The sequence below is a fragment of the Pleurodeles waltl genome, chromosome 3_1 (genome assembly GCF_031143425.1).
Source record: "Pleurodeles waltl isolate 20211129_DDA chromosome 3_1, aPleWal1.hap1.20221129, whole genome shotgun sequence".
Lineage (NCBI taxonomy): Eukaryota > Metazoa > Chordata > Amphibia > Caudata > Salamandridae > Pleurodeles > Pleurodeles waltl.
In genome coordinates, this window is record NC_090440.1 from 1,325,561,671 (window position 1) to 1,325,573,843 (window position 12,173).

The 12,173-nt window shown below is 43.8% G+C and overlaps 1 long non-coding RNA gene across 1 annotated transcript in view; it reads right to left on the reverse strand.

The window, feature by feature from the left end:
• Nucleotides 1–4,141: 4,141 nt before the first annotated feature.
• LOC138283351 (uncharacterized) overlaps nucleotides 4,142–12,173 on the reverse strand; it is a 239,692-nt gene continuing 231,660 nt past the window's right edge. Inside the window, exon 3 of the long non-coding RNA XR_011201210.1 lies at nucleotides 4,142–4,560. This is a non-coding gene — a long non-coding RNA (uncharacterized lncRNA). The remainder of the gene's footprint in view (nucleotides 4,561–12,173) is intronic.

Sequence of the window (12,173 nt, forward strand, 5' to 3'; positions counted from 1 at the left end):
TCAGACTGCAGAGACAGGTCCTGCACTTATCCCCAAAGCACCCTCCCCAATTGTAGCCTGAGGGCATACCCTGTAGCTTGACTTCCCTGCTCACGCATGCAGATAATTGACCACCCGCCCACAACTCTATAGGAGCCCACTCTCCGCTGAAGACTGCTCATCACAGACGAGGGACTGCGTGCGGTGAGATATGCAGGAAGAAAATGGAGTGAGGAAGAGATTAGCACCGGAGACAACTGGCTGCTGCAAAGGCCCCCCCCCCCAGCCTTGGAACCAGGTTTCAATGAGCCACAGCCAACTTCCTGTCATCTTTCCCTTGCAGTCAGAAACACAGAGGCGAGGAATCAGAGATAGAGAACCCGCTTCAGGGAGACATTGATGGGTGGCCACACAAGCACCTAGACGACATGGCCACCACCTGCTCCAAGAAGGAACGTTCCCTTAAAAATATGCTCACAAAAATTACCACCACCAAGCACCCTCACCAGCTGCTCCAGTTTGGGCCTCCCCAGGCCGCCCTCCTCTCAACCGACTGACATGCTAGTATGCATGCACAATTTTCCAATGAAGGAACAGATAATACGCTAAACAAGAGAGCTCCAGATGCTAAACATTTGGGGTCATATGCTGACACTTCATCTGGGCCTCTCGGCTATCACTCTCCGAAATAGAAAAGACTTTGGCCCAGTGACCTCCTACTTCCGGGAGAAAGGGGTGTCTATCACTTGGGAACATCCGTTCTGCATCATTTTTCACTTGGGAAGGGCAACACCAACTTCGCTTCCAGAATCTGAAAGACTCTGCTATCTCCAAGTCTGACAAAGGGTCACACAAATGGAAATTAAGCTCTGGTCACAGAGACCCTTAACGATCTTTCAACAGTGGCTCCTTTGAAAGTTTAGGGACAGAGGAATGATGTCAGATCTCTATAACATTCTCCTCCAAGCTTCCCCGACCTCGAGATCCTCCACGCAATGTCGCTGGGAGCAGTAACTGGGTAGACATCTAACTCCTAAAGAATAGGGAAAGATACATTATAGAGCCCTCCACACAGCTCGTAGCTCAGCAAGTATTTAAACAGCAATCAAAATCACCACCTACTGGTATTCACCTACTGGTATCAAACACCCCCCCAATTGCAACAATACTATCCCATTCACACAGCTGACTGCTGCAGGCAATGTGGAATGCGAGGCATGCTGCTCCATATCCTCTGGGATGGTCCCAAGCTCTCCTAAGTGTGGGACCAGGTAATACACGACATAGACACCCACTTAGAAATACAGATACCCAGATTTCCAGCCTAAAGAGTCCTCACCTTCCTAACCCACTCACATTTCCGCTTAAATCTTGCAGAGGACGACAAATCAGCCTTGTGCTAGGGGCAGCCTATCAAACAGTACTAGCACTTTGGGACACTGCAAGAGTTCCCACACACCAGGCTTGGCTCCACGGAATTTGGCATACTTTGGGAAAGGAAAAACTGTCTCTGGCCCAAACATCTCAGGGGGGCTCCTATCGTGCTCTATAGAGACCATGCATCACACTGTCATCCGAGGAATTCCACAAACTGACTTGTCCTAAATATTTAAGGCTGTTACGTCTTCTAGAATAGCCCCTTAATTTTGTTCTTTGCAGGCCAGAATGCAATGTACACTTTTCTACTAGGCTCCTTTTTCCACAGCTATGACTGCATGCCCACTGGGACGAGGGTTAAGGAAGGGAGGGGAGATAAACAGTTTAACTGTAAGTTTTGCTGACCCTAATGTTTTCTTGTTGTGCTCTGTCTACTTGTTACTTTTGCCTTATTTCTATCATACAATCAATACAATAAAAAGATTTAAACCATAAAAAAATGCAAAAAAGTTACAAAGGTTAAGAAAACAAAAAATACAGTTGTTGAAAATGTCACCTGAAAATGGTCTTTTCAGAGTTACCCTGTACTTTTATTATCTATGATGTTTGTACTATATACCCCTTTTTTTGTCTTTTTCATGACTCTCATGAGACACTTGGGAGAGCCATGATGCTCTCATAGCATGATAGACTCTTGAGGGCCTCTCGCGAGAGCCAGGCACACCTTCCTCCTCATGCACTGCAAGGGGCAGTGTTTGCGTCTTTAAGCTTGCAAGCATTGCAAGCATACTTTTATAATGGAACGTGCATTTTCACTTTACATATCCTGTTGTAATAGGTATAATTTATATGCACCAGATTTTCACATCACATTTTGTTTTATAATCCCAGGAGACTCGCGTGTAATCGTAAAAATACTTTAGAGGATGAATTTACATTTTCCTTCATTATAATACTTACCTCTTACAATCCCCAATACTTTGCTATGGGGAGACACTGCCCTCCCCACTGAGACTTTGCATGATGATAAATGGTGTGTAGAGTAGATTGCACAGAGGCACTGATTCTCCATTCACACCTTTCCCAGGCTCAGTAGTGTGCGTAGCAGGGTAGGATGGTACTCACCACACATGTAAGGCCTCATTACTCCATACTAAGTACTAGTCTCCCTCCTGACACCTCTCAAAAGGGAAATAACCATATTTGTTAGTGTGTAGGATTTTACTTCCCTACCCACTCACAGCTCTTTCCAGCCTGACAAATATATACAGGGAAACTTTGTCTTCTAAACTAACATCTATCTCCACAGCAACTTCGATTTACAGTACTAGTGTACCAGTGGCATCTGTTCCTATACCTCTCCTTAGAACAACAGCAATATGTAGTGTTGTATGTGAATAAGGGAATCCCTCTGCTAACACTTCTTACCAAGGTAAAAGGTGTCTCTAGTAGGGTTTGAGAGAAATGTATCCCTCTAATCATACCACTTCTCATGGTGACAGGTATGCATAGTAGGCTCTGAGAAGAAACTGCCCTGGTTCCTGAGACAAGTCTGTTGCATGATAACTCTGTATAGTATAGTGTGTAGAGAGACTGGCCTCTCTCCTGTGATGTGTCTCTTGGATAATGTTTCTACAAATTAGGGTGTGAAAGTACCTTACCTTTGTGTTCACACCTCTCCCCATTAGGAAAAAAGTACAAGTAACGTATGCAGCTGAAATGACCTTTATGCTTATAGGTATATCTTGCATAACAACTATAGAGACTATGGGCCAGATCTATCAAGAAAGGGGTTTGCGAATCGCAAATAGCGATTTTTAAGAAATCGCTATTTCTGAGTCGCAATATGCCATGCATCACTTTTGCGATTCGGAATTAGCGATTTCTTAAAAATCGCTATTTGTGGTTTGCGAGGCCCAAATACCGAATCACAATTTGCGAGAACGCAATTTGCGATTCGGTAATTGAAAATCGCATACTGCGAGAACGCACACCTGGAGGAACCTGATGACATCACAAGCAGGAAGTGAGTCATCCCAGGCAGTTTGTAGGTGCCACACCCAAAGGAACTCTCAGAGAGAGACAGCCCAGCCACATTGAGGAAGTCTGTGAAGAAGGCAGGACTGCACAACCACCATGGACACCTCTGCACAGGGAAAGGAGAAGGGAGAAAGGAAAATGGAAACTGAAGTTTAGTGAGCAGGAACTGGAGGTGCTCACTGAGGAGGTGGTGAGGAGCCATGACCGTTTGTTTGGTAAAAGCTCACTCCAGGTCCCTGAGAGTGAAAAGCGCAGACTCTGGGCAGACATTCAGACAAAAATCTGCACTGTGGGAGTTGTGCAGCGCTCTGTGGAGGAGATAAAGAAGAGGTGGTACGACCTGCGTTCCCGTGCCAAGGAGAGGGTGGCAAGACGACTGCAGGAGGCAAGGAGCACAGGAGGCGGCCCACCCACGGAGACACCCTCCACCCCGATGGAAGACCTGGTGGAGTTGACACTCCTCCCAGAGGAAGTCAGTGGGGTCACTGACATCGACACATTCGGCACATCCGGCACACCAGTAAAGGTAAGTGCAATATTGAAATGTAACCCCATATGTGTATGTACAAATGCCCCTTAGGAATTAGCAAGCAGGGCAAAGCATTGTGAGAAGTAGTCCATGCCACATCTTAGAAGCGACACAACAATGCCTTATGGGAGTGGTAGTCCACAACCCAGAGCTGAAAGTAGCACACAGAATGAAAATATGCAGAGCGACACCCAGAAGAACACAACACCCACAACATTGTGATGACAAGTAACTGTACATTTATTACCATTGTGTGACCTTTGGTGATACAAACATAACTGACATGCTGCACATTGTTGTTGCAGGTGGCCCAGGCCCAGCAGCTTTTGCAAGTGCTGTTGCGGGGGATACTGAAACCCACCCTGCATCTGACTCAAACACCATTGAGTCACAGATCATAGCACCCATCAGACGCAGGGCTAGGTCTGTACCGCTACCCGAACTGAGCCAGGACTCTGATGGCATGCAGGATGATGGCCACACACCTTCCCCAGATGGCAGTTGGTATGCAGGATTCCCAGCGTAGCACAACACCCCGCAGGAGGCCTATGTATGCAGGCGCACAGCATATTGAAGCAGGAGAGGGACCATCAGTCTTTGGTGGCCTGGAATCTGCTATGTTGAAGCAGCAGCGCCTGCAAAACAAGAAAATCTCTGCTTTACAAAGGCAGATGCAGGCACACAATTCACACATGGGGATGTTGCATCGGCAGTTGGAGTGCCTCAATTCGAACCTCACTAAACTGCATGAGGGACAGATACAAGCATCTGAGCACACCAGGGAGCTGACAAGTGCAGTGAGGGAACTGTGTACTGAGATGCGCCACAACAGAGTCAGCCACCGCAAGCAGGAGAGATGTTTTATGGGGATGTTTGGTGGTTTTTGTCGCTCAGTCAATCACCTTACAAATTCAACAGCCCTCATATCTTAAACAGAGGTGCCAGTGAGGCCACTGCGCACTCGAGTGGCTTGCGTGGCCGTAGAAAGTGAGAGTAATGTCCACAGGGGACTGTTAATCTTTGTGTCATACAGTAAACTATGATTGAATAGTGAGATACTGTTATCTGCTTTTGTTTTAAGTCAAATAATCTTATTTTTGCTGCTATTGAAACTGATGTTACCTGACATTAAGGTAATAAATTTACTAACTACAAGTACAAATGTCAGTGGAGTTGTGTTGTTCTTACTTACATCTGAAATGGTTGTGCGTGATGTTAGCACACCGTTGCCTGCCCTCTGCTACACTGGTCCTGTCTGCTGGGTGTAGAGGGGGGTATGGGATCATCATCCTCATCAGATTCAGAATCAGATATTTCCACAGGTATGCACCTGGTGGTAGCTGTATTGTGCAAGATTGCACAAGTAGCTACTATTCTACATGTCGTCTCTGGGCTATACTGTAGTGCACCTCCACTTTTGTGGAGGCACCAGAAGCGACTCTTCAGCAGCCCAAAGGTGCGCACCACCACATTGGGGGTTGCCCTGTATGCTACATTGTATCTCCGTTCAGCAGGTGTTGTAGGATTGAGGTAGGGCATCATCATGTAGTTGCGCTCTGTGTAGGCACTGTCTCCTGGAAGGAACAGAGGGTATGATGAGTAAGTGAGCCATCTGACGTCACCACGCCATCAATGCGCCAGTGTACAGAGGGTCAATACCTAGTAGATATCCTTCTCCAAACTCCCCAGCTAGCAGTCTTGTGTGAATCCCGCTGTGGCAAAAGATGTATGAATCATGTGTGCTCCCTGGGTACCTGGCCACAAGATCAGTTATGATATAAGAGGCATTGCATATCACCTGTATATTCATGGAATGTTAGTATTTACGGTTGCTGTACACATACCCTGTGGCCGATGGTGGACAGATTGCATCATGTGTCCCATCTATGGCACCTAGGACGTGGAGGAACTGTGCTATCTAGTAGAAATCAATTTTTGTCTGCTGTATTTACTGTGGGGTGTGGGGGAATCGGATGTACTGGTGTATTCTGCTCAACATGGAGTTGATAAATGCATTGCAAAATCTAGAGAGGGCACTCTGTGATACCCCCCCCAGCTGCTGCTATGACCCCTTGATAGCTCCCTGAGTCAAGTAGGTGGAGAGAGCATAATACCTGCACATGGGTGGGTATGCTATTTGTCCTGTGTGTTGTGCGCTGCAGTATGGGTTGTAGCTCAGTTATCAGGTCAAGTATCATGGCTGAGTTCAACCTGTACTTCTCAAATATTTCCTCCTCAGTCTGGTCAAAAAGGGTAATGCGCACTCTGAAAATTCGCCATGACGTAGAGTGCAGCCATTGTGGAAAGGAGTCTGAGGCATTCTGGGCCTCTTTATATAGGTTACTCTAACTACGTGTGGGTGTATTGTACTGGGACAAAACTAGGCACTCTGGGTAGCGAGGTGAATATCAACGAAGAATGTTGAATCTCGAAATGGTGCACTCTTGAAAGACCACACCCAAAAGGTCTTGATAGATGCTAAAAGCACTATTGCAAATATAAAGTACAAGAGGCACTCATTATAACATGAAAAATAATAGTACTCATGAGTCAGTATACATAGGCAATGTTTTGTCATATATTTCTGAAAATTAATAGGATTATTTCCAACATAATCCCCAATTACAGTATCACTGTCCAAATCCAAATAGTAGAATTAATTGATCTGTTGTTCCAAGATTGCTATGATCCAAAGTCCAAATCCAGATTTCTCTAATCAAAGTTCAATCATATTCTTCAAAATATGATATAGCTTATTATTTAAACTTTAGCAGCCGCATCCAAATTGATAGCCAGTCCAGATTTTCTCAAATCAAGGTTCAATCATATTCTTCAAAGGATGATATAGCTTATTATTCAAATTTTAGCAGCCACATCCAAATTGATAGCCAACACGTGTTTCGTCCGGGAGTTTCCCAATGACTTCATCAGGGCTAAACATATATGTAGATGCATCCTATATCATAAGTATTCCTTACAAGCGAATCCCAGAATAATTCCGTTAAGCAACTTATCTGCTGATATCAGTTATATCAATCCACCTTCCAATGAGTCAAAACGTGAAGCGCAAGTACGCGTGTGTATCGATGAAGTATCAAATACTTATGATATAGGACGCATCTACATCCCTCAGCTGAGACATCTCACCTGAGTAACACAAGTGCAAAATACGATGTGGCAAGAGACTGCTGTCTCTGCTCATACCTCTTTTCATGAAAATGAATGCCATTAGTAGAGTGTAAAATGGAGTATCCTCTCTGTTGACAACTGTGTCTTGGACAACCAGTGTGCACATTTGAATGTAAGGACACACTCACCTTTCTCTCAGACATCTCCTTATGGGGACAGGCACGTGTAGTATGGCTTTGTACTGAAACGGCTCTCCAGAGTGACAAGCATATATGCTAAGAAGTGTAAAGGAACTGCCCTCTCCATCAGCAGAGAACAGCGTGTAGTACACTATAAGAATGCATTCGTCTCTGTGCTGAAACCTGCCTCTAGTATAATTTTCTTTTTACCTTAAACATGCATATACCTGCAACAAAACAGTTACAGTTCTTGAAGAATAAAGGGACACTTTCAGTCAACATTAGATAACTGTAATAGGTTTTAAATCTTTAAAATTTAAAAGCTATCATGAAAAGAAATCATTAGTATCATTTAATAAAAAAAAACTCAACAACATAAACAGTAAAACGTTAGTAAACTATAACAACATAAAAAAAAAAAAACTTTCGAAACTATTTACATGTTTTCCCCCTCATCACTAAGCAGTAGTACCACCTTCCCATTTGCATCATGTGTCTCCTGGATTTAATGTACATAGATCTTCTTTTCCTTTGTTTCAACCACTTTAGCCTGTCAAACAATATCTCATTTAATAGTCGTTTCTGGCAGGCTAGGTGGCAAAACAGTGTGTTAAAAAAAAAAAAGAAACTGGAAATAGTAGTTCAGTCGAGAAACTAGAAATAACCAGTGTGTTACATCCTTTACAGGAATGTAGAAGTATTGTAGATGCAATCAGTCTAAAAGAATAGCTAAGACACATAGATCGTACAACCAATCTGTACAGTTCTTCAGCTGCCTACACATTCTTTCAATTGGCAGATACAACCTCTCCCCAGGTATTCACTGTTCTAGCAGATAACAACCCTCCTTCTATAAATAAAACACGTTGTTTCTGCTTAAGTAAGCAGATCATTTTTCCATCAAAAACAAGTAGAGCTACACAGAACAAGCTTCTGAAAGAGTGTAAATATTGCTAAGGCAATAATAACAACATCATTTGTGCAATTAATTTTTTCCTAACTTTCCATCTTTCTTACAAAATAAACAATTTTTGTTTTACTCCTCCATATATTGTGTGACATTGTAATTCTGTTTTTTTCAGGACTTCTGTTTTCCATTTTGCCCTAAAAAAGACAAAATAATAAAAAAATATGTAAAGTCACATACTGATCAGTAATTGACAACAGTGATATATCACTACTTTAGCTGAAGATTTCTTTCTACATTATTTCACCCACAATCACATACTTATATGTACTGCACCACTAACTTCATATTCCTTTCTGTTGCAAAAAATCCACAGGCTCAAACACTACATTATTTATCCATAAATAAATTATAACATGCCTTCAAACATGGTTCTATAACAATTTGTAAAGTAACACATTCCTCTTTACACATCTTTCCTAGCGGTGAGCACAGTGTTTTACACTAGAAATGGCAATATCTCCTCTCAAACGTCTCATAGTGATAAAATAAGTGCACAGTAAGGTTCATAAAACATCAGGCCTTGTATTAACAAATAGCAGATGCTTTGTTTCATAATTTCAGAAACACTGCCTCTTTTACCTACAACTACATGCCGATTGAACATTTCATTTTTTAACACAACATCCAGTTGTTGGTGATATCTCTCTACGTTCTAAACGCTACCTCTCAAAACCTATAGGAATAAACATGCACATCTACAAATAGCTGTTGACTCACTAAACCTTATGTAGAATAGATTTACCAACAGTAGTGCACTTACTGTCACTTCTCAAAAATGTTTATAAAGTATAATTCTAATTACCTGAACATAAAGCCATTTTTATATACAGCTGAAGACACCAGTCTGTCTCAGGTCCAAATTAATTCACGTCTGCTGAGCACAACTCCAACAGGCGTCGTTTTCCTCCAAAACACCAAGAACAATCTGAGCCATACCTGGCTCTGCACCCAACTACATCACAGCATTTCTTCATCCATGCAATAAGACTGGTAACTATTGGTTGAGCCTTGGCCCTGTTTTTTACTTCCCCCATATGATCTTCCAAGTCCATAAAACACCTTGTGGCAGACTCAGTAATTTCCCCTGAGGTCCCATGAGCCTCTTGTGAGATGGCACATGTCCATGCAGCAGGCTTCACTCCTTCAAGCTTGTGAGATACACTCCTGAGCGTTTCGTGGAATCACAACACAATTGTAGGGAAATAGTAGTATGTAGGACGTAATATCCCAACTACTGCGACATATCTCTTACATACCAGGGGTGTGCAGTACGGTGTGAGGAGGAACTGGCCTCTCCAAACAGACCTCTGTCTCAGATGACAGGTGTACATAGTAGCCTTTATGGAAGGACTGGCCTCTCCAGTGAAACCCCTCTCTTGGATAATGGGTGTGTGTAGTAAGGTGTGAGGAGAGACTGGCTTTTTCCCTTACACCTCTTTGTTATATGAAAGATGTGCATAGTAGAGTGTCTGCATGGACTGTTCTCTCTTTTCACACCTCATTCTCAGATGACAAGAGTGCATAGTAAGGTGTGTGTATGTGGACTGCCCTCTCCTTCCAGACCTCTCTCTCAGATGGTGGATTTGCATAAGAGGGGTTATGGAGAGAGATTGCCTCTCCACGAAGTCCTCTCTCTCAGGTCATGGGTGTACATATTAGGGTGTGTTCATGAACTGGCCTCTTCTATAGACCTTTGTCTCAGATGATGGCTGTGCTTAGCAAGGTGTGTACATGGTCTAACCTCTCCTTCCAGACCTCTCTCTTAGATGACGGATATGCATAGTAGGCTGCATGGAGAAAGACTGGCCCCTCTAGTGAGAACTTTGTTTCAGATGATTGGTGTGCTTAGATGTGGTATACATGGACTAGCTTCTCTTGTAAGACCTCTCTCTCAGATGACAGGTGTGAATATTTGGCTGTGTACATGGACTGGCTTCTTCTGTAACAACTCTGTCTCAGATGGCAGGTGTGCGTAGTAGGGTGTGTGGAGAGAAACTAGCATCTCTGCGGAGACCTCTCTCTTGAATAGCAGGTGTATATAGTATGCTCTGTCCAGGGACTGTCCTCCCTGCTAACACCACTCTCTCTGATAATGGATGTGCATGGTAGGGGGTGGGAAGAGACTATACCCTACTCACAACTTTTACAAAGCCAATGAGTGAAAATAGTACACTCGGACAAACATCATCCCCAGTAATAGTCCTTTCTACAGTAGCAAGTGTGCATACTACTGTCTAACTACTCCTTTCTACTTTTCATGATCTGGTGAGAGTCTCGCGAGATCATAACCTTTTTTTCGATAATCAGAATTAACCATTTACTCATCACAGTACTTATCTCTTACACACTTCCTCTCAAAAAACAATGACCACAAATTGTATTCCTATTAGTCTACCCCTTTTTACTTTTCATGTGTCGCTAGACTTGTGCAAGATCATAAAAATTAGTTCAAAACAATATGCATTTATTTTCTTCACAGGAGTTATCCCTAAGACATCTCTTCTCTAAATCTGGGGGGGGGGGCAGCTTGCCTTTCTGCAGCTCCCTTATATAGCCTTTTTATTTCTATTCCAGAACACCTTGAATATTTCACAGCTGCTATTTAATTTGTAACATTCCAGAAGCCAGCCAACGAAAGAGCTCACTCTTCTGAGACTTGAAGGAGCCTCTGGCTTATGGGAAAATGGGTCTCTTGACCACTCACAAGGCTCCATTTTTAAATTTCCTTTCAGCTGGACCCCTGAGGGACACTCATGAGCCCAACTGTCCAAATACACAATGTATTTTTTACCCTTAATTTCTCAAAAACGACTGAACGGATTTACATCAAATCATATGAAACATAAAACTTGGCAGGAAGCTAAAATGCGGTACATAGTTTGTGCTTATTGCGATTCGGTGTTAATTCGTTCAGTAGTTTTTGAGTAATTAAAGTTCAAAAATATTTGTATATCTGGATGGTTGTTTGAGAGTCCCTCAAACCCAATTTTAAAAAATAGAGCATGCCTATTGACCCAGGAAGCTTTTTTTCCCCTTTGGGCCATTGCGCGCCTGCTAGAGTCAGACTGCTGCGGGAGTGAGTGGTCAGATTAGCTGCCAGGAACATGAGAAAAATGTTTTTGGCAGCCATTACAAGACTCCGGGACGTAGCGCCCTGTCTTTAAAAATAAATAATATAAGGGGGCAGGGCAGGGATATCTTACCCCCCTAAGCCTTATAAGGAAAACCCAGAGGGAGCCCCGGGGGCCAAAAAAACATTCAGCCATTCATGCTGCAATCCCACAGGACTTTTGTGGGATCATGTCAAAAACAAAACAATGGTGGCTGCCATTATTTTTTTTTACTTTATGGAGAGAGGGTGTATGAAGGGCCCTCTCCCTTTACCCATTTTGGGCCCCAGGAACCCCATCACCCAGGGCCAGGTTTAATATTTAAGAAGAGGGGGGCATGCTGCCCTGGGACCTCATCCCCTGACACCCAATTCAGTTATTTAGTGGTGGGAGAGCATGGCCCCCTAGGACACTTTTGACCCTGGGGACCCCATTCACCGGGGTCCAATCTAATTACTTAGGGGAGGGGATGTGCCATCCCGATCTCAAAGCAGTTTTCAGCCCTGGGGACCCCATCCTCTGGGTCTCAAAGTATCTTTTAATGTGAGGAGGCACACAGCCCCCTCCCCAGGCCAAAGTCAGCCTCGAAGACAAATCCTCTGGGGCCCAAAGTATATTTTAAGGGAAGGGAGGGTGCACAGCCACCCTCCCAGAGCCTTTAAGAGCCCCTGGATACCCCATTCCCCAGATCCGTTACTAAATGAAAAGGGAGGAGAGCCACACTGCCCCCCCTTCCCTTGTGCCTTTATTGGCCCCAGTGACCTTATCCCCGGGGCCAGCTCACTTGCTGTGTCTTGGGAAGCCCACCCCCAGGACACAGTATTTTCCCTGCCCACACCGGCATGGGAAGGGAAACTTGT